A 21,379-nucleotide genomic window follows, 5' to 3' on the forward strand; every position below is an offset into this window, starting at 1 on the left:
TGGTGCTTACTGTTGAATTAATATTCTGTTGTGATTGTGGCAGTTCTTATTCTCATCTGTAAGTGGAAAAAGTGGATTTTGTGGATTGTCATAGGTTGGTTATTCAGCAGCATTTGGTGATGGGGCGGGGGACACTCAAGAATCTGAACACTCTACTGGGCCTTTGTTTCAAGAAACTATTAATTGGAGGTTTGCAGGGAGAAATCAGAAATTACTGTAGGTTCTGAAGATGTAATAACTTCTTTTAAAATAGATTTTGTACTTGTGTAGTGTGGATGTGCTATTTCAATGTATAATTTATCCTTAGAACTGTGTCTGTATTGAAAAGGGACATTTCTGAGTGTGCCAGCATTCCGTTCCCTCCACATCCACCCAACGTTCTTACCAGAGAAAGCTGTTGGGGGACGCTGTGGGGTAACGTCATTGGGATGGTGAACTGTGGCCCTTCTCACTCCAGTTTTTACTCATATGAGTGCAAACTCCCTGGCTGATATCACAGAATCTGGACTTTCATGGTCCAGGCAAACACGAACCCACAGAAAGAAATGAAAATACGCACATCCGAAAGATGATAGAGCACTCACTAAAACGGCATGGCATGAGAAATTGAGGGAATGTCTTCAAGATATGTAAAATCACTTTTCCTTTTAGTATTGCTTTTCCTCTTTTAACTTTGGTTTTATAATCTATAAGTGGGAATAGTAATATCTAGCTCATAGGTTTGCTGAGAAAATTAAGTGAATAATGTTCCCAGCCTGGTGCTTAGCACATATTAAGTGCTTCTTGGTCATCATTTTGAGAAATAGGGGATATTTAACTGGGGTAGTAAAGGATGGGCATAAACATCTGAAATTTTCTGTCTAATACAATCAGAATTCATGGATGTGTCACCTGTGCAGTCACACAGGGCCCCGTGCTCAGAAGTGCCCTGTGCTTGGTTTACTACTCTGCTGTTGCCATCTTGAAATTCTTAATAATATTTCAACGAGGTGCCTGATATTTTCACTTTGCACGGGTCCCCACAAATTATGTAGCTGGTCCTGAATATAGTTATTTGATTTTGTTCATGCATTTCTATTTCTTTTCCAACTACAACTTTTATTGGATATTTTAAGCCAGCTTTTGGCAATATCAGACACTGCTCAGTGAATTTTCTCTTTTTTGACTTTTCTTACTGCCATGCTTCTTCTAAAAATGTCCAGTTTGACCCAAGCAAACTGCAATCCTCCCACTTCCTTTGTCCCAATGCCTCATTTTCTTGGGAAGATGTGCATTGCTATTCCTTCTTCCCTAGGTAAAACTTGCTTGGCCTCCATAAGGCTCAATTTCCACACTTCCCCAAGCAGAAAAAAGCACAGCTCAGGCTGTCCACACAGCATCACAGCTTAGTTTGATGCTTCTCCAGTCACTGCACTGCATGGTTTGCTCTTTGAGGGAAGGGACATTGTCTTTTTTTAACCATTATTCTGACACATAGTCAGTATTCAGGGTTTGTTGATTGAATAAGTAAGCAAACAAACTGATTACCAGATCTAACAAGTGTACAACTAGCTCATTTTTGTCTCTTCTTTTTATAAAAAATGTTTCCTGCTTTCCACCTGCAGAGTATTTTTGAGTAATGGGATGCCTCAAATGTACGCAATAGGGACCAGATGGAAAAACAGATAAGCAGGATTCCCTCTGAAGTAGAAATCAACTCCTCATTATCAAGAATCGGTAACTCACACAACTTAATAGCAGGAAAACCATCCAATTTTTTAAAGAATGGGGTAAAGAGCCTGAATATACGTTTTCCCAAAGAAGACAGAAAAATGACCAACAGGTCTATGAAAAGGTGCTCAATATCATTAATCATTAGGGAAATGCAAATCAAAACCACAATGACATATCACCTCACACCTGTTAGGATGGCTATTCTTAAAGACAAGAGATAAGAAATGTTGGCAAAGGTTTGCAGAAAAGGAAACGCTGTACACTCTTGGTGAGCATGTAGATCAGTGCCCCCATTATAAAAACAGTATGGACATTCCTAAAGAAATTAAAAAATAGAACTACCATGTGACCCCACAATCTCTCTTCTGAGTATATAACCAAAGGAAATGAAATCACTACCTTGTAAAGATATCTGCTATCTGCACACCCATGTTCATTGCAGCATTATTCCCAACATCCAAGATATGAAAACAACCTAAGTGTCCATCAATGGATGAGTGGATAAAGAAACTGTGGTATATTTTTACAATGTAATATTATTCAGCCTTTAAGAAGAAGGTTATCTTTTCATTTGCCACAACATGAATGAACCTGAAAGACAGTACATTAAGTGAAATAAGCCAGACACAGAAGAATAAATACTGGATGATTTCACTTATATGTGGAATCTTCGAAAAAGAAAAGTTGAATGCAGAGTGATAAAGAATAATACAGTGGTTAACAAGGGCAGGGGGCAGGGAGTTGTCGGAAATGCGGTAGTAGTAGTAGGTCACAGGATACAAAATGGCTGATATAGAACTAGGAGTGCTGGCATGCCTGTACCCATAACTACTCTGGAGGCCAAGGCAGGAGGATTACTTGAAGACAGGAGGAGTTCGAGTCCAGCCTGGACAAAATAGCAAGATCCCATCTCAAAAAATTCAATTAATTTTCTTCTGAAATAGCAAATATGTTGAATGAACAAGTCTAGAGATCTAATGTACAACATGAGGACTACAGTTAATAGTATTGTATTTGGAATTTTTGCTAAAAATGTAGATTTTAGGTGCGCTTGCAATAAATAAAAAATGGGCAATCGTGAGATGATGGATATGTTAATTTGCTCGATTATAGTAACCATTACACTATGTGTATATCAAAACATATTGTATGCTTTAAAAATATACAATAACGTTTTAAAAAAAAGAATTGGTGTGAAATTAAATGGATATCATTGTATACCACACAATTAAATGAAATGTTTCTTATAATTCCTATTCAGTTTGTTAATACATTAACACCTTCAAACTCTTGTCCTAAGGTCTGAAAGCGTGTTTCTTTAGCACAGGGCTTTCTAAACTCATGAGTTTATAAGCCTTTAACATATGAACCCACAAGATAACAGAGGACTCATGTAGGGATGAGTTTGACAATGGGCAGAGGTGGGAGTTAGTAACCTCTGTGAAATGGAATACTAAATTTTATGAGCATATGCAGTTTTCTGCAGAGAAAGTCCCCAGCTTCCATCAGATCCTCAAAGGAGCTTCTGGCACAAAAGTAATTAAGGACCCCTGCCTTGGTATTTCAATTTGAGAAAATGATGTTTCTTTCTTATTAAAATACAGTACTGTATATAACGACTTATCATTATTAAAGGGGTATTTTCATGGCTTTTAACAACCCCCTATGTATATCCCTGTTTATTAACTGTGTATTTTGGATAGATGTTGCTTAAGCAGTCTTATGTGTTGTTTGAAATATTTGTACTTGCTTTTCAAAGTTGTCTACCACTTCCCTCCCTTTTTTGTCCAGCCTGTGTTCTTGCTGCTTTTGTAAATTTTTCAGCGTACAGTGGTGCACCATGAAAAGGCAATTGAGAAAGCCCATGTGTCATTGGTTCCTTGATGGTTCATTCCTTTTGTTGTTCTGGATTGTTTTTAGAATTCGTATCATCAAGTGCTGGGGGTACTGGTGACAGTATGTTAATGGTTTCCTGACTGGGCAGACAGCTGTGTTGAGAGGTGTTAAGTTTTCAGTAAAATCATCTGTTTTATTAGTTCAAATTTACCTGCAATGTTAGCTTATTTACAACTGAATTTTTAATCTACATTTCTTAATTTAGCACCTTCTGTTTCTTTTCTTTGTTTTAGCATAATTTCATTTGAGTGCTGAGATTCCTCTCCCCCTCACGGCAATAAGTAAGGATATTTTTATTTGCAAATAAATGTGGGGTTTTTTCTGGGGGGGGTGGGGGAGACTCCCTTTCCTCAAGAACATTACACAGTTCTAGGGCTACATAAGTGATAATCCCAAATTACTGACTAATGAAACGTGTGCAGTTATCATTCCAGATAAATTCACCCAGTCCCATGGAAGTGCCCAGAATGTTTCTGTTTTGCTTTTTCTAGTTTGTGTTTATGAATGTATGATGTGCCTGGGATTGGGAGAAGCAAAATTGTGTCCCCTTGGTGTGTAAGATTTTGCAGACCTTTTACTGATATGAAAACGTAGTTGTGATCATATATGCCAGTGTTCTTGGCTCTTTCTGTCATTGCATATTCCTCATTTTCTTTCCTGTGCATTCTTTCCAGTCCATCTAGAGTCTGAACTGAGAAACCATTCATAACTTCTACATTCTTATATTCAGTCTTCTTTTGTATGGATTAACCTTACCTTGGTAGGTAAATTGTGAGCTCCTGGAGGTCAAGGGCCCCTCTTCATTGTGCCTCCCTGCTTGAGTGATTATAATCGTCACCTCCTATCCTGAGGAATCAAAATCATCGTTTACATTGTGGTTGTGTGGGTGGTGTATTGCTGGGGAAATACTTCTAGAATATGGAAGAAAAAGCAAGACAGGACCATTCTGAAACCAACAGAAATGGTAGACCACATTCTGCTGGTCCTGAATGTGAAATGTTTAGGAATGAAAAATCAATTTCATGTTTATCGGAATTCCTTAGTCAAGAGAATATTTTTCCCCCTTTGTTGGTGTTTTTGAAAGGGTCTGATAGAAATTGCAAAGGTGTAGGTTAAGTAAGATAAGGTTACATTTACTGAGTGGGCTCTTTGGGGACAGCTTACATCAGAGCATATAGTCTTCTTGGACTAGCAAAGAATAATGGTTATGAAAATTAACCATTTAGGACTAGAGAAGATCTTGGAAATTATGTAGCCAAGCCTCTTCATTTTGTCAGTGAGGGGATTGATTCTCCAGCTGATTTAGGTCTAAGACTGTGATGATTTAGACACGTTTTCATGATAATTTAACTGGTATTATTAATGGCAATTAATATGAGTCAAGCACTTCTTTAAATGCTTTGCATATATTAACCCATTATTCCACAACAGCTCCATAGGTAGGTATATTATTATCCCGCTTGTAAAGATGAAGAAACTAAGGTAAGAGAGTGTAGTTCCCTCAGCTAAGATCCCATATTTCAGTCTGTTTGTTAAATCTGTATAATTTTCTCTATCACCACAATTCCTACTCTAAGCCAAGCTACCATCACCTCAGTCCGGACTTCTGTAAAGGTCTCCTAACGAGTTATCCTACATCCACTCTTACTACCTAAAAGGATTCTTCCCTTGTAACAATCTATTTAAAATTCCAATCTGGTCATGACACTGCCCTGCTGTTGATGACCACAAGTAGCTTGCAGGATTTTCAGGAGGCAGCCCTTCCTGGCTTTCTGGAGGCCTTTTTCATCCTCTTTTCCTTGTTAACTGTACTACAGTGCTTCCTCCAGACTCCCTCACATGCCAGAACTTTGCACATGCAGGACCTCTATCGTGAGTGCTCTCTTACTTATAGAGGAATTTGTTCATAGACTTACCATTCATATCTTAAAGGTCCCCTTCTCAGGGAAGTCTTCTGTGACTCCCTAGCTAATTTGGATGGCACTATTACAAGCCTTTGGACCCTCGGGGACAATGTCTTTTTCGCTTACTGCTGTGTTTCTAAAGTTAATACAATGCCTGGGAGGTTGCAGACAAGAAGTATGTGTTGAGGAAGAGAAAGAAAAGAAAAGAGAAAGAAGAAGGAAAGATGGAAGCCCTAAGGTCCCAGGAATAATTAATTTTCTCTCTTGGTTCAATGAAAAGAATCAGGGTTTTGCATTACAGGATCTGATTCCAGGCAAAACCATACTGCTTACTTTTGGGAAAATGCACAAATTGAGGAGGAAGGACAAAAGAGGGGTCAAAAGTGATGCTGAGAAAAATTCCAAATAATCTCTATAGATACTCTGCCCTATAGGAGGTAGAGCATGACTCTCCAGTCCCTGAGTGTGAGCTGCACTTCCTTCTAAAAGTACAGTACAAAATAAGGGGTAGAAAAGAATAATTTACAGGGGAGAAGCTAGACAAACACTACCTTAAGCAGGTGATCAAGGTTAGCATCAACAGTATTAAGTCATGTTGGTAGTACACACCCTTGATACGATGTGATGAAAACAACACTCTATGTCTGTGGTCTCCCTCCCCCAAACCCACAACCCCTGCCTGATCCCCAAAAAAACATCAGGCAAATCTCAGTTGAGGAATTTTACAAAAGACCTGATCAGAACTATCAAGGTCATCAAAAACAAGGAAAATCCTAAGGAATGGGATTAATTTTTTTTCCCCTTTATGGAACCTTTGTTTTCCCAATAGGGATTTATCAGACTATGTGAGTTGGTGGATCTGGAGGGATGGGTATACTGTGAAGTATCTATCAGAACTAACTCCTGCTACTGCAGAACGTAGTTCCCACTTATGGAAACTGAGAAGGTATTTGGTGACATTCAGGAGAAGCCTAAGGAGTTATGGCAGCTCAGTGTAATATGACATCCTCATCCTCGGTGGGATCCTGAAACAGAAGAAGAATAGGTAAACATTAAGAAAATCTGAATACAGTATGGAGTTTTGTTAATAATAATGTATCAATATTGTTCTGTTATTTGTGACAAATGTACTATCCTAATGCGAGATGTTAACAATAGGAGGCCGCACGTGGTGGCTCACGCCTGTAATCCCAGAACTTTGAAAGGTCAAGGCAGGCGGATCATGAGGTCAGGAGTTCGAGACCAGGCTGACCAACATGGTGAAACCCTGTCTCTACTAAAAATACAAAAATTAGCCACGAGTGGTGGCACACGCCTGTAATCCCAGCTACTCGGGAGGCTGAGGGAGGAGAATCGCTTGAACCTGGGAGGCAGAATTTATAGTGAGCTGAGATCGTGCCACTGCACTCCAGCCTGGGTGACAGGGCGAGACTACGTCTTAAAAAAGCCAAAAATAAATAAATAAAATTAAGGAAGTTTAATTTTTAAAAAAGTGATGCTGACATTTTGAGCTTGGGTGTCTGGGAATGAGTGTCATAGAAGCAGGAAAATCCACCAAGAAATTTCTGGCTTTGAACGTTAGAAAGTGTGGAGAGGGCTGGTGGTAAAATCAGACCTCAGGGTTAAAGAGATGCCAGGAGCTCGGGAAGGTGGAAGATGAAGTTCTTCAGAAAGTGAGACAGGGAGAAGAAGGAAGGAAATTGGATTAAAGCTAGAAGAGACAGTAGAGGCCAGTGAAGGATTTTTTTTTTTTTTTTTAAGATTTGGAAGACTGTGTATTTATTAATAACACAGGATAAGAAACCACTCAAATGCTAGTTTCTTTCATATTTAAGAGTGAGGCACTGCAATAGTGATCCTTAGATGCAATGATAGGAACTGTGAATGGGTTCTTTCTACTTTAGGGTGATCTTCTAGGGAGCCAGTTTTGCTATTGTTGTTGTTGCTATTGAGGGCATCCCAAAATATTGGTGTCTCTGGGCCTTTTCGCTAGAACATTCTTTTTCTCCAGAGCAGGGTCCTGCAGTGTTCTGCCTTGGAGATACACAATTGCCCGAGGGCATCTGGGAGCCCAGTGGGGAAGTGGGGTAAGGGTATGCATGCTTTCCTGTAATGCTCTCATTTTCAGCACGGTGTCCCACAGCACCCGTCTGCTTCTTCCTCACCCCACTGCTCCTTCTATTTCTGTTATCAGAACTTCTCTAGCTAATTTTTTACAAAGAGAAAGTAGGGAGGAAGAATGGTTGCTCTGCCTTTTAGGAAGTAGGTGGAGGAAGTTGAGGCCGACTTCAGCCAGCCCCACTTGTTTTCAGCCGCAGGCCTCACAGGCCTGACCCATGACCTACACCAATATCTGGTATACAATGCCCCATGGTGCCTGAGATTTTGGGGAGAAGAGTCCTGCTTCTTGTTGACATCCCATTCAGTCTGTGTTTATGGTTCACTTCCTGTATACCTCTTGATCAGTTACTATTCTGCACTCTGCTTTGTAGCTTCATATACCGTGGTTCAGGTTCACCTGTGACTCCTATTTCCATCAAAGATGGAGAATGTTTTTCTGTTTTTGTCTCCTTGTTTTACAGATGATTCCTGAGAGGAAGGAGACATCACAATCTTTAACTTCTTAACATCAAAATTCCAAGATTCAAAATTTAAATTGCCTTTGTTTTCCTAGAATTGTATTCATGTTTTAAACATATATATTACAATTTAGAGACCAGGTGCGGTGGCACGTGCCTGTAATCCCGGTTACTCGGGAGGCTGAGGCAGGAGAATCGCTTGAATCCAGGGAGCTGTTGCAGTGAGCCAAGATCTCACCAATGCACTCCAGTCGGGGCAACAAAGTGAGACTCTGGCTCAAAAAAAAAAAAAAAAAAAAGAAAAAGAAAAGAAAATACATAAAATAAAATAAATACAATAAAATAAAATTTAATGTATTTTAATCTATTTGTTTATTTTAATGAAAAAACACATGTACATTAAAGAACGTAGCTGTTCATTTATTTTTCCAGTGAGTCTGGTTAGTTTAAGGTTTAGTCTCTAGAACGTGTTATTTCATGTCTTTGGGTCAGTACTCACATTTTTGAGAAGTAAGCAGTCTTTGTCAAGTGATGCAAGAATCAAAGCTTGTTTTCTGGAATAGAAATTAACTGAACCTGAGGCCCTTTTTTGTACCACCCCATTCAGTTATTTTCTCTTTTAATATTTTAGTGAATTTCTTAGACGACAAAACTAAAAAATGATTCTGACCGTTGGCTTCCTGAGCTGTATTTAGTTGTCACCTAGTTTAGGGTGGAGACAAGAAAGATAGCATTTCCTGAGTCGTTTCTTTCCCTGAAGAGAAGAAGGCTAGAGATTATCCTGGTTCATGTTCCCTGAAGGTATAGCCTGTGCAATCCAGGGAAATTATTTCCCAGTGAAAGGCTGTCCTTTTCATTCATGCAACTTGAACTTCCCTTTGGTAAAACTTTAACTGTGCTGAGCAAAATCTTTGCTTTTCTTCTTTCTACTCAGTGAACCCTTTTCACTAACACTCTGGAGTAATAATTCTAATAACTCTCTCCCAGAGGAGATCATTGTCTAGGAAAGGGGCTTAGTCAGTGGGAAAAAAGAGAAATGTTGCTCTGTTAGTAAATGTCAGCTCAAGCAAGCACATCTCCTAAGAGGTTTCCAAATGGATGCATCTTTATTTCTCTACATGGTAATGGGATTATTTTACCCCTTTATGTAACCTGTGTTTTCCCAGTAGGAACTTATCAGACTATGGGGGATGGTGGATCTGGAGGGATGGATATACTATGAAGTATCTATCAGAACTAACTCCTGCTACTGCAGAATATAGTTCCTACTTACGGAAACAGAGAAAGTATTTACTCCCGGATTCCCCCCAAGTGATCTAATTTACCAAGAGAGACTTACCTTTAGGAATTTTTCTCCCCAAGTCGCATTGAGTATAAATACTGCTCCCTAAACCCAAGACCTACAGGAGTTTATTTCTTTTACACTTACGTCAGCCTTTAGTCTTTCCCATCATGCTGTCATGTCTTAGCTGGTGAGGCCAAGTTTTAGTTTGTAATCATGAATGCTTATAAGGCAGAAGGCCAAGGCTTCCTAAATTGCTCAGTGAGCCTCATTGTAAATTTATATTGAACTCTTAATGGTAGGAGCATTTAAAAACTTGGACCTTCTAAAAAGTGATCTCATTTCAGAATTTTTTTCTCTTCTGTATTCTCTGGATTAAACCACAGTATTAAAAAAAAAAAAAAATTCCTTAGTTAAGCCAGAAGTCTGGAAGTGTAATTGTCATTGAATTTACTTTAATGATAAAAACAGGAAGGAGAGGATCATTCATTCAGAAAATGGTTATTGGATCTGCTATGTCCTTAAGCACTCTGCTAAACCTGTAGATGAATAAGATGTGGCCCTTATCCTCAAGTCACTTAAAAATTAGAAGAAAAGCAAAACAAAACAAAAACCTGTAGTACCTTTTGCTTTGTATTAGGCCACATAACAAAGTACTTGAAAACTTTAACCGCTTAAAACAGCAAATATCTATAATCTTATACAATTTCTGAGAGTCAGGAACCTGGGAGTAACTTATTTGGGTGGTTCTGTCTCAAGGTCTCTCGTGAGGTTGCACTCAAGGTGTTGGACAGGGCTGCAGTCATCTGAAGATATGACAGGGCAGGGGAATCCGCTTCCAGGCTCCCTCACGTGACTGTAGGCTGGAGGTCTCAGTTCTCACCATATGGATCTCTCCATATGGCTGCTTACAACATGGCAGCTGGCTTCCCCCAAAGCAAATTATCTGACAGAGAGAGAGAGAAAGAGAGGCCAAAACAGAAGTTGCAGTGTCTTTTATGACCTAATCTCAGAAGTGACATACCTTCCCCTCTGCTGTATTCTGTTGGTCACTCAGACCAATCCTGGTACAACATTGGAGGGGCCTATGCAAATATATAAATACCAGGATGGGGGAATCACTGGGGGCAATCGTGGAGGCTTCCTACCCCAGTCATCCATCCAAATACTGGCCTGCTCAGTGTTCACGATTAGCACCAAAGAAGCATGATCAGAAATATCCAGATTTTAGCCAACACTGTGGGACCAGAAGGGCAGTAAAATTTAGAGACTGAGTGGTGGACATAGAGGATAAATATGGATTTTCCAAAAGGAGCAGGAACCTCAGATACCTGTCTGGGAAATTTGTTTTATAGAAATTCTGAATTCTAACTGTATTGCATGTTTCTGATTTTACAAAGAAAGGGATTTGAGGTTACTGATCATATTCCTATCTGCAGCAGACTAGGAGCAATTCTTTTCACTAAGGGATCATGGTGCCTTATGAAAATGGAAATGGGAACAGCATGAAAAGCTATATTGAATGAGTCCCCTCCATGGCTCCTATGGTATGGCATCAAAACCAACTGTAGCTAAGCAATTTTTCTTCATGTGCCACTACATTTCATGCAGAGTTTGTTGTAAAATAATCTAAGAAAAATTTTTGCGAGTGCATTTGCAAAATTATTACTAATCTGGACTGAAGTGGCATATTCTACTGCATAGTTCTCTTTTTAATGACTAAATTATTTCATGTAAAGGAGTCTATAAAAAGCATTTATTCAATTTGAGGAAATATGCCAGAGCCTGTATGTATTTTTCCTAATGCCACTGCCTCATCTTTACTTTTAATATGTAAACAATGCCTAGGCAGATTCGACTTTTACCTCCCCTTTTTCCCTGAATAGTTGCTTTTCAAGAAATTGTTGATGGCTGTAAGTATCTAAGCATCTTATCTCCCCGGCCTTCCCCTGCCTTAACCTGGCAAAAAAAAAAAAAAAAAAAAAAAAACCCTGGAAATATATAAAGAGTAATAGCTAGAGGGACAGGAAGAATAAATTATATTGGTATTACTTTCTAGTACTGTACTTATGCTCAGACTGACTTCTAGTTCTTGTGTAATACAGGACTAGGTCTGGAGAAAAAGTCCTGATAGAGGACATGATATAAAACGAGATATTTAGCAAATCTGCATGAATGTCACAGAGGTAATGAATGAGGCTGACCAAGTGCTTCTTGTCATTGTGTATGCACTTAGGTAGGTCCTTTTGGTTATGTTTTATTAAAACATTCCACTTTAAATTTGATATTTTAGGTGCATATGTTACTGATAAGATATACTAATTATAGGGAATGTCAGGAAAACTTAACCCTTCCTCTTAGAGATTTAAAATAATTTTTTTCATATTTCTTATTCTGAGAACAAAGAGAAAATCTACTTGATAGCAATGGGACTGATTATAATTTTTGTGGAAAAGAAAAATAAAAAGGAAGGGTTGGTTCTAGGATTTTAGCAAGGCCTTTAGTACAGCATCTAGGTCTGAATTTCCTTATCTGCAAAACTATGCAGAAGATCTATGTGATTTTTCTGTTTTTTTCCTAGCTGTAAAGTTTTATCCAAAAATTTGCACTGGTTGACTTTCTTGTGAATATGTAATTTTTATTCACCAAGTGGTATGATAAAAATGATAGTGCTTATAAAGTAAGTACAAATTATGAATAATGAAAAAATATTCTTGCTTGTAAAGTGAATTCCAAGATTACTTTTGTAAATATATCTTAGAATGTGATTGTAAGTATGGGAGGGTCTATGGCTCCAATGTATTGATGATGAAGGACATGTGTCTGAGAAATTAAAGTGATGGTTTCCAAGGAATCTTTTCAGAGATCACACCTTTCCTCTGTATATTAGACATTCTTGCACTGCTATAAAGAAATACCTGAGACTGGGTAATTTATAAGAAGAGAGGTTTAATTGGCTCGTGTTTCTGCAGGCTGTCCAGGAAGCATAGTGGCATCTGTTTCTGGGGAGTCCTCAGGAAGCTTGCAATCATGGCAGAAGGCAAAGGGGGAGCAGGCCTATCAGGTGGGGCAAGCAGGAGCAAGAGGGAGAGAGAGTTGGGGAAGGAGGTGCCACGCACTTTTAAATGACCATATCTTGCAAGAACTCACTCACTGTCTTGAAGACAGTACTAAGCCATGAAGTATCTTCCCCCATGATACAAACACCTCCCACCAGGCTCCCCTTCCAGCACTGGGGATTACAATTCAACATGAGATTTGGATGGCGAAAATATCCAGATTCTATCACCCTGATATGTTGTTCTCTGTGATACAGAGTTCACTGCTTACACTTCTTACTCTAAGTAAAGAATACTTTCGACTACAAGTAACAGAAATACCAATTAATGTTGAAATAAGCATTTCATTTTCCCCATCACAAAAATCTTTGAGATAAATACTTCCATTTTTGTTCAGCTGTTTCACAATGTTGAAGTTCTGGCATCTCTCTGATTCTCTTGGCCTTTGCATTAAGAGCACAAGATGGCTATCCCAGATCCAAGCAATGCACCTCTACACAACAATGTCTCAGGCAGATGTCTATCCTCTACCAAACATGGATAAAGAGGATGAAATTACCACAACGGATCATGATTCATTATTCTTGTTTTCAAGTCTTTTTTACTCCCTACAATCTGGCCTCAAATTTATTTTGCCAGCCTTATTTCCTATTACCCTTCTACCAGATGCCACTACTATAGCCAAACTCTCTTCTGCTATTCTCTAAAAAATGTACTGTATATTTTTAATCTTGCACCATGATTTTTTCCATCTTTGCACATCTTCTTTGCAAGTTAAAAATACTGGCCGGGCACGGTGGCTCACGCCTGTAATCCCAGCACTTTGGGAGGCTGAGATGGGCGGATCAAGAGGTCAGGAGATTGAGACCATCCTGGCTAACATGGTGAAACCCTGTCTCTACTAAAAATACAAAAAAAAAAATTAGCCGGGCGTGGTGGTGGGTGTCTGTAGTCCCAGCTACTCGGGAGGCTAAGGCAGGAGAATGGCATGAACCCGGGAGGTGGAGCTTGTAGTAAGCCGAGATCGCGCCACCGCACTCCAGCCTGGGTGACAGAGCGAGACTCCGTCTCAAAAAAAAAAAAAAAAAAAAAAAAAAAAAAAAAAAAAAAATCCCATCCAAACCTTACTGAGATTCATCTCAAGTTCTTCCCTTTGGTCTTCTCTGGTCACTCCAGCTAGAAGGAATTGTTCTTTCCTTTGAACTCCTATATTTGTTTATATTTTATATTTGTATGAAAGCATTTTATAGAGTGACTTATGTCCTTATTCCATTAGGTTAAAAAAGCAAATATAATTGTGTCCATTTTACAGATGGGGAATGGGCTCAAAAGAAGTGAACGACTTTCCCACAGCATCATATTACCCAATGTTAGATTCAGGACTTGAACAAGCTGGGGGTAAGAAGTTTCTGTGACAGTCTCCAAAATAGCGTGGAGTAAATAATATAAATGCCTATTTCTCTGTCATGTAACAGACCAAAGTGACTATGGCAGGTTGTCAGGCAGCTCTTAGTTATTTAGGAGATCCAGCCTGACGGTTTTTTTGTCATCTTCAGCCCATGACTTTGAAGGTCTCATTGACCTTGGTCATTCTAGCCAAGGAAAGGGGCAGAGAGCAAAGTCCAGGTCAGGATATTTTCTCCTGAGTAAGTGAAGTGGAAATTGCACTTTTGCTCATAAGTCATTGGTAGGAGCTTAGCCACGTTGCCCACCTGGCTGGTACAGTGGGAAATGCATCCTCGCCTCAGATCCAGGAAACAGAGTGGAACAGATTTGGATGGACAAGTAGCAGTGTCTGCCAAAGACCTGGAATACAATTCTTACACTTCCAAGTCTGGTAGCCTTTCTCCTATGTAAGACTTTATCTTGTATATTTCTACCAGTGAAAGAAAATGTGGGATTGTGAAGAATACTGCATCTAAAAGTTTATCTATGTTAGCCTTGCTACAGATCCAGAAAAGGCACTTAATCTCCAGACCTTAACTTTCTCCTTTGTGAAATGAAAATATTAGATTCCAAAATCTAATCAGGTACAGGCAGACCTCAGAGATAGTGCCAGTTCCGTTCCAGACCACGTCAGTCAAGCAGTTACCGAAGTAAAGCAAGTCACACCAATTTTTTCATTTACCAGTTATGTTTATGCATAAACTGGTCAAAAATGTTATGTTTATACTATGCTGTGGTCTATTAAGTGTGGAATAGCATTAATACCAAAAATAACACTCATGCCTTAATTTTTAAATATTTTATTGCTAAAAATGCTAATGATCATCTGAGCCTTCACTAAGTCATAAACGTTTTGCTGGTGGAGGGTCTTGCCCTGATGTTAATGGCTGCTGATTGATCAGCATGGCAGTTGCTGAAGGTTGGGGTGGCTATGACGAATTTCTTAAAATAAGACAACAATGAAGTTTGCCACATTGATTGACTCTTACCTTCATGAATAATTTCTCTGTTGCATGCAATGCTTCTTGATAGCATTTTACCCATAGAACTTCTGCCAAAATGAGAGTCAATCCTCTCTAACCCTGCTGCTGTTTTATCATCTAAGTTTACGGATTATTCTAAATCCTTTATTGTCATATCAACAATGTTCACAGCCTTTTCACAAGAAGTAGATTCCATCTCAAGAAACCACTCATCCATAAGAAGCAACTCCTCCTCCATTCAAGTTTTATCCTGAGATTCCAGCAATTCAGTCCCACTTTCAGGCTCCACTTCTAATTCTCTTGCTATTTCTACCACAACTACAGCTCCTCCCTCCACTGAAGTCTTGAGTTCCTCAAAGTCATTCATGAGAATTGGAGTCAAGTTCTTCCAAATTCCTGTTAATGTTGACATTTTGACCTCTTCCCATAAATTACAAATGTTCTTAATGGCATCTAGAATGGCGAATCCTCTACAGAAAGGTTATTTTATAGACTTTGGTCATATTCATGAAAGGAACCACTGTCTATAGTAGCTATAGCCCTACAAAATGTATTTCTTAAATAATGACCTGAAAGTTAAAATTACTCTGTGATCCATAGGCTACAGAATAGATGTTGTGTTGGCAGGCATGAAGACAACATTCATCTCCTTGTCCATCTCCATCAGACCTCCTGGGTGACCAGTATATAGTCAATTAGCAGTAATATTTTGCTTCTGCTTTTTTCTAAGAAGGTCTCGACAGTGGGCTTAAAGTACTCAGTAAATCATGCTGTAGGCAGATGTGCTATCATCCAGGCTTTGTTGTTCCACTGACAGAATATTGGCAGAGTAGATTTAGGATCATTCTTAAGGGTCCTAAGATTTTCAGAATGGTACATGGGCACTGGCTTCAACTTAAAATCACCAACTGCATTAACCCCTAACAAGAGAGTAGGCCTGTTCTTTGGAGCTTTGAAGCCGGGAATTGACTTCTCCTTTCTAGCTATAAAAGTCCTAGATGACATGTTCTTCCAATAGAAGGCTGCTTCATTTACATTGAAAATCTGTTGTTTAAAGCCACCTTCATCAATGATCTTAGCTAGATCTTCTGGATAACTCATTGCAACTCCTACATCAGCACTTGCTGCTTCACCTTGCACTTTTATATTATGGTGATGACTTCTTTCTTTGAACTTCATGAACCAATGCATGATAGCTCCAACTTTTCTTTGGCAGCTTCCTCAATTCTCTCAGCCTTCTGGAAATTGAAGAGAGTTAAGAACTTGCTCTGGATTAGAATTTGGCTTATAGGAATGTTATGGCTGGTTTGACCTATCTAGACACTCGAACTTTCTCCATATGAGCAATAAGGCTTCTTATTATTCATATGTTCACTGGAATAGCACTTTTAATTTTCTTCAAGAACTTTTGCTTTACATTCACAACTTGGGTAACCATTTGGTGCAAGAAGCCTAGCTTGTGGCCTATCTTGACTTTCAACATGCCTTCCTCACTAAGCTTAAGCATTTCTAGCTTTTGATTTCAAGTGAAAGACATGCAGTTCTTCCTTTCACTTGAACACTTGGAGGCCATTTTGGGATTTTTTTTTTTTTTATGGAGTCTTGCTCTGTTGCCCAGGCTGGAGTGCAGTGGCACAACCTCGCTCACTGCAACCTCTGTCTCCCAGGTTCAAGCGATTCTCCTGCCTCAGCCTCCCAAGTAACTGGGACTACAGGCATGTGCCACCATGCCCGGCTAAGTTTTGTATTTTTAGTAGAGACAGGGTTTCACCATGTTGGTCAGGCTGGTCTCAAACTCCTGACCTCGCAATCCTCCCACCTCAGTCTCCCAAAGTGCTGGGATTACAGGCGGGAGCCACTGCATCCAGCCTTTTTTGGGGTTTTTAGATGGCCTTATTTCAATATTGTTGTGTCTCAGAGAATAGGGATGGCCAAGGATAGAGAGAGAGAACGGGGAATGGCCAGTTGGTGGAGCAGTTCGAACACATACAACATTTATCAATTAAGTTCCTGGGCACAGTTCGTGGTGCCCCAAAACAATTATAAGAGTAACATTAATGATCACCAATCATAGATAAAGTTTGAAATGTTATGAGAATTACAAAAATATGACACAGAGACAGAAAGTGAACACACACCATTGGAGAAATGGCACTGATAGACTTGCTGATGAAAGGTTGCCACAAACCTTCCATTTGTAAACAGTGCAATATTTGCAAAGCACTGTAAAGTGAAGTGCAATAAAACACGGTATGCCTGTACTAAAATGTTATGCTTGTCACTTATAATAAGTTCATTCGCAGATGGTTTTTAGGTGTCCTAAATATAAAAAGTGGAGTCTTAGATACTTAGTATTTCCTCTATTGTATAGTTGTATTTTTGCCTAGATAGTGTGTGTCAATAAATATTACCTAGCTAACTCCAATGCCTCTGTAAAGAAATCAGACTTGAATTTGATGATATTGGTGCAAAGCACATATGTACTCATTGTCATATAGTCAGCTTTCTGTTATTTGCTTTATGGATTATCCAGAGCTTCCTTTAGTATTAACTAAAATTATGTTTTTGGACTATATGTGGCTTTATTGATGCATATTTCCTATATTATCTTATGTAGGAGTTTGTGTGTGTGTTTCTGTTAGTTTTACTTTCTCAATACATTTTTTGCTCCATGAGGGCAGCAAACATTTTAAAATTATTTATTTGGTGTTAACCCCACATTTACTAGTCCAGAGCTTAACACATGGTAGGTCACTCAATACACATTTTTAAAATCAAATTATTTGCCATTGCATGTACTTACTTTATTTCTGTATGAATTCAACTTTTGAGATCATATTCCATTATATTTAGTTTGTTCCCAATTTCTGTTCAATATCATTGGCTTTTGTTTTCCTCTTGTGATAAAGCCTGAAGGGAAGGAAGTCTATTGCAGGTCTTCATTCTTGCAGCACGTGAATCTCTAAGTGAATTGCAACAATTAAACAATATAGAGGAGAGAATCCCTTAGTAGTCCTGGGCCTCTCATATCCCATTTTAAAAACTGTGAACGGTAGTTTTCTTTGATAGACACAAAGAAACAGCACACTAGACATTCTGCACTTCCCTGGTGGCTGACCTTTAGGGAGCAGCGGATCAGACATGTTCTGTTCCATTCCATTGATTGTACTGTTCCTAAACTCCCACCACTATGATCTAGGCGTGCGATGTGCTATCCTTACTTCAAGCATGCAGCAAAACATGCAAAATGTTATGATTTGTTGCCATGCTGACAGTGTCAACTTAACTACGGCTGACAAACAGTTTTTAAATAGAACATGTCAGTTCATTATAGTATTTTCCATCTGTGTTTTTTTTTCCTTTCCCACACTTAACACTGAACATTTGAAGAATGTTGCTATAAAGGTTCAGTTTACACTTCCGTCACTTAGGTTAATGACTTGCTAAAAATTATATTTTGGAAATGAGCAAAAAAACAAACAGTGATTTTTTTTTTTTTTAAAGGAGAACCTTCCCTTGAGGAGAATGCAGTTCTCACAACCGTTTTTGGTTGTTTGGTTTTTATTGCATAACAGTCTTCTTTCTTTTTTTGCTTTCTTCAGTTTCTGTCTTGATATTGCCACTGAAAATAGCTTTTCGCTCCAACTCTGAGCAAAATTGCTACTGCTCAGAGGTAGGGGCTTGCTGTATGAGGTACAGGCCAGTGTAGATTGTGCGCTAACACCGTGGTGTCTAGAATATTGACCACCATAAGGGCTCACCTCGCAGTGCTTGACATTTTGCTGATCGTGCAAGTTGCATTTCTATTCCTATACCCTGCTCAGCTGCTTTCCCTCCTCTCCTCCTAAAGAGAGAGATTGACATTGCCCAATAGTAACTTTTAATGCCAAAACCACATTAAGTGCCTTAATTGTGTTTTAAATGATGTCTTGAGTCTGTGTATACTTGTAATGAAAATACAGGGTGACAATGAAAGTCTTCAAAGTCTGTTCCCGTGATGGTTCAATATTGCTAGCTTTTGTGTCACTAAAGATTTTTAAATTTTAAAGAAATTTGATTTTTTTTTGAAAAAAGTCTTGTTAATACTCTATTTTTTATTCTGGGCACTGAGGGTATTCCTTGCTGTTTTCATAGTTTAGGCTTTGGCTGCAAATGTTTGGACATCAGCTCAGACCATCGTCTCGGAGGGAACATTTTGCAAGTGTTATCTCCTTGTTCACAGGAATCCAAGGTAGACCTAGTGGAGAATTGTTTAGTGATAGAAACTGAAATAGCAATATAAAGAGGGATGGCCAAATTATGTAAAATCGGAGTGCATGAATAATTCAGTGCTCTCTTGAGTGTGATTTTTATTTTTATTGTTAAATAATACTAGCATTTCCATGAACTAATAACACAGAGACTAACCAACTGGTAAGCTTTTTGTTGGGGATTTGGGGCAAAAGGGAGGAGGAAGGAAAAAAGGAAACTAGGGACAAGTAGTCATTTTTAAAAAATGAAGTGTGCTCAGTAAAACACTGACACAATCGTCTGTTTTTATAATTCCTTAACTCTGTTGAAGATAAGTAAATGAAACCACAGAGAAACTCAATAGTATATATTTGTTTATAGATAATCTGGAATAAATTGTCATGTTTTATGAATTCCCTTCTTTATTGAAACTCAGAATCTTGATCTAGTGCTTTATATGTATTTTTTACCCATATAGTCTAGGTTGTGTGTGTTGTTGTGTTGATAGAATTAAGGTATATAGGATTTCTTTCTTTCACTATGACTCATGAGAAGTATATGGAGTAGAATGAAGGCCTCTGCATATAACTTATTTTAATCCAAGCAAAAGTATTCTTATCTAAAAAGAGAAAAATCTTGACTACAATTAACTATAACATCGTGGATATTTTAAACACGTTAGGAGAGAAGTGGAAAATGAGAAAAAGATGTTAAAATATTGAGAAAACACTAAGCATTGGATATAGGAAAAAATAAGACATATTTAGAAAAGAAACTCTCAGAGGAATATTATGGGGTGGTAGGAAATTTTTGCTGGTATAGTGAATGGCCAAACACTGTTTTTAATGACCTTGTTTAATTGAATGAAATGTAAGTTGCTCAGGAGGAACTGCCTTAGCTAAGAGATCAAGAAAGAAAAGCAAGAGGCGTGGTGCAAAGCAAGTACCTGGTACCCAGAATGATGGGGAAACTATCTGATATTGTAGAAAAGTGTAAGCTAATATGCTTTTGAAACCCCAACAGTATTCTTTTTATTCTAATTCTTCGAGAGAGGGTGCAAGAGATTTTGTAAACCAATAATGGGAAATATTTCAGACTGAATCCAGCCTTGGAAATGTCAGAAGAGTCAGGACAAAGCTTAAGTATGTGTCCTATGGGAAGAACTTTGGGAGGTACCTTCGAATGTAGTTTTGTCATTCTAGATATTACTGCAGTACTGTAAAGATCCAAGAAAGGGTCCTAGGAGGACTTGAATTCCATTAGGAATTTGTGACCAATTGAGGAGGGAGTAGCTTAACCTTACCTAGGAACCTCAATTCCCAAGTGAGGTTGGGAAACTGAATACATAAGCAACTAGTGTTTTAGCATGAGAAGATATATTTGTAGATGCAAAATAGAAACTAAAGGTGGAATCAGAAAATGTGATTTCCGATGAGGTAAAGTAATTTAAGATATTTTTATTTTAATTAAAGAATAAAGATAAAAAAATTGAAGCCGTAAAAGACAATTTCTGAAAGAGCAGTATTATAAGGCAGATTGCACTGTTGCTATGTACATTAATACTAGTAATTGTGCAGCTAATAAAGTAGCATAGCTCTCACAAACATCTCATATATGTGGTAGTTGTAATTAGTTCTATATCTCAGACATGGTCACTCTGCGGAGGGTCCCTCCTGGTAAATGTGTTGTTCTAAGGGAATAGATATTGGAACCATTTATAATGTAATTGAGACCTATGATCAGGTAAACCAAGGAAATAATTTCTAAGTTCTCAACCAGGACATATTCATCTGAAAAGCATTTTCAAATTATATGGCTCATCCCCCTGCCCCACGGAATCCCAGCCACCGGGAGATTCCGATATACCCCCTAACTCTTCTGAGTGGGAATATAAGGTTGTAGCTATTTCATTTCTTCTCTATTTCATCTTCTGGGTACTTATACATGAGGGTATTTATAATGAACAGATGGCATCCAAGTAGGATTTTTTTTAAGAGAAGGAGAACAGTATCTCCCCAAATTTCTCATTGATTCAAAAGACTGAATACCTGCTAAAACTGACAAGGGATATTTTTTATTTTCAGCAACACATTTCCTGTCACCTTCTCTGGCATGCTTGTTTTATTTATTTGTAAGGTGGAAAATGTTTACTGTAAAGCTATTTTTGTCTTGATCCCACAGTTTGGTAAAAGAAATCAAATGGAGGTTTCAAATTCACAGTGAGCTTTCATTAATGACGATCGTTAGTCCCGTTCTGAACTATTGACAAAATGTTATAGCATTCTTG

The 21,379-nt window shown here is 38.4% G+C and overlaps 1 protein-coding gene across 8 annotated transcripts in view; it reads left to right on the forward strand.

The window, feature by feature from the left end:
* ESRRG (estrogen related receptor gamma) overlaps nucleotides 1-21,379 on the forward strand; it is a 643,046-nt gene that overhangs the window by 338,939 nt on the left and 282,728 nt on the right. For 7 of the 8 annotated variants that reach the window (XM_050780447.1, XM_050780458.1, XM_050780479.1 and 4 more), the window contains one exon: nucleotides 3,843-3,890. The exons of the other annotated variant lie outside the window; for it this stretch is intronic. The gene's annotated coding sequence lies outside the window, so the exon portion shown is untranslated. The remainder of the gene's footprint in view (nucleotides 1-3,842; nucleotides 3,891-21,379) is intronic. 8 annotated transcript variants of the gene reach the window in all.

This window comes from Macaca thibetana, chromosome 1, assembly GCF_024542745.1.
Source record: "Macaca thibetana thibetana isolate TM-01 chromosome 1, ASM2454274v1, whole genome shotgun sequence".
NCBI lineage: Eukaryota > Metazoa > Chordata > Mammalia > Primates > Cercopithecidae > Macaca > Macaca thibetana.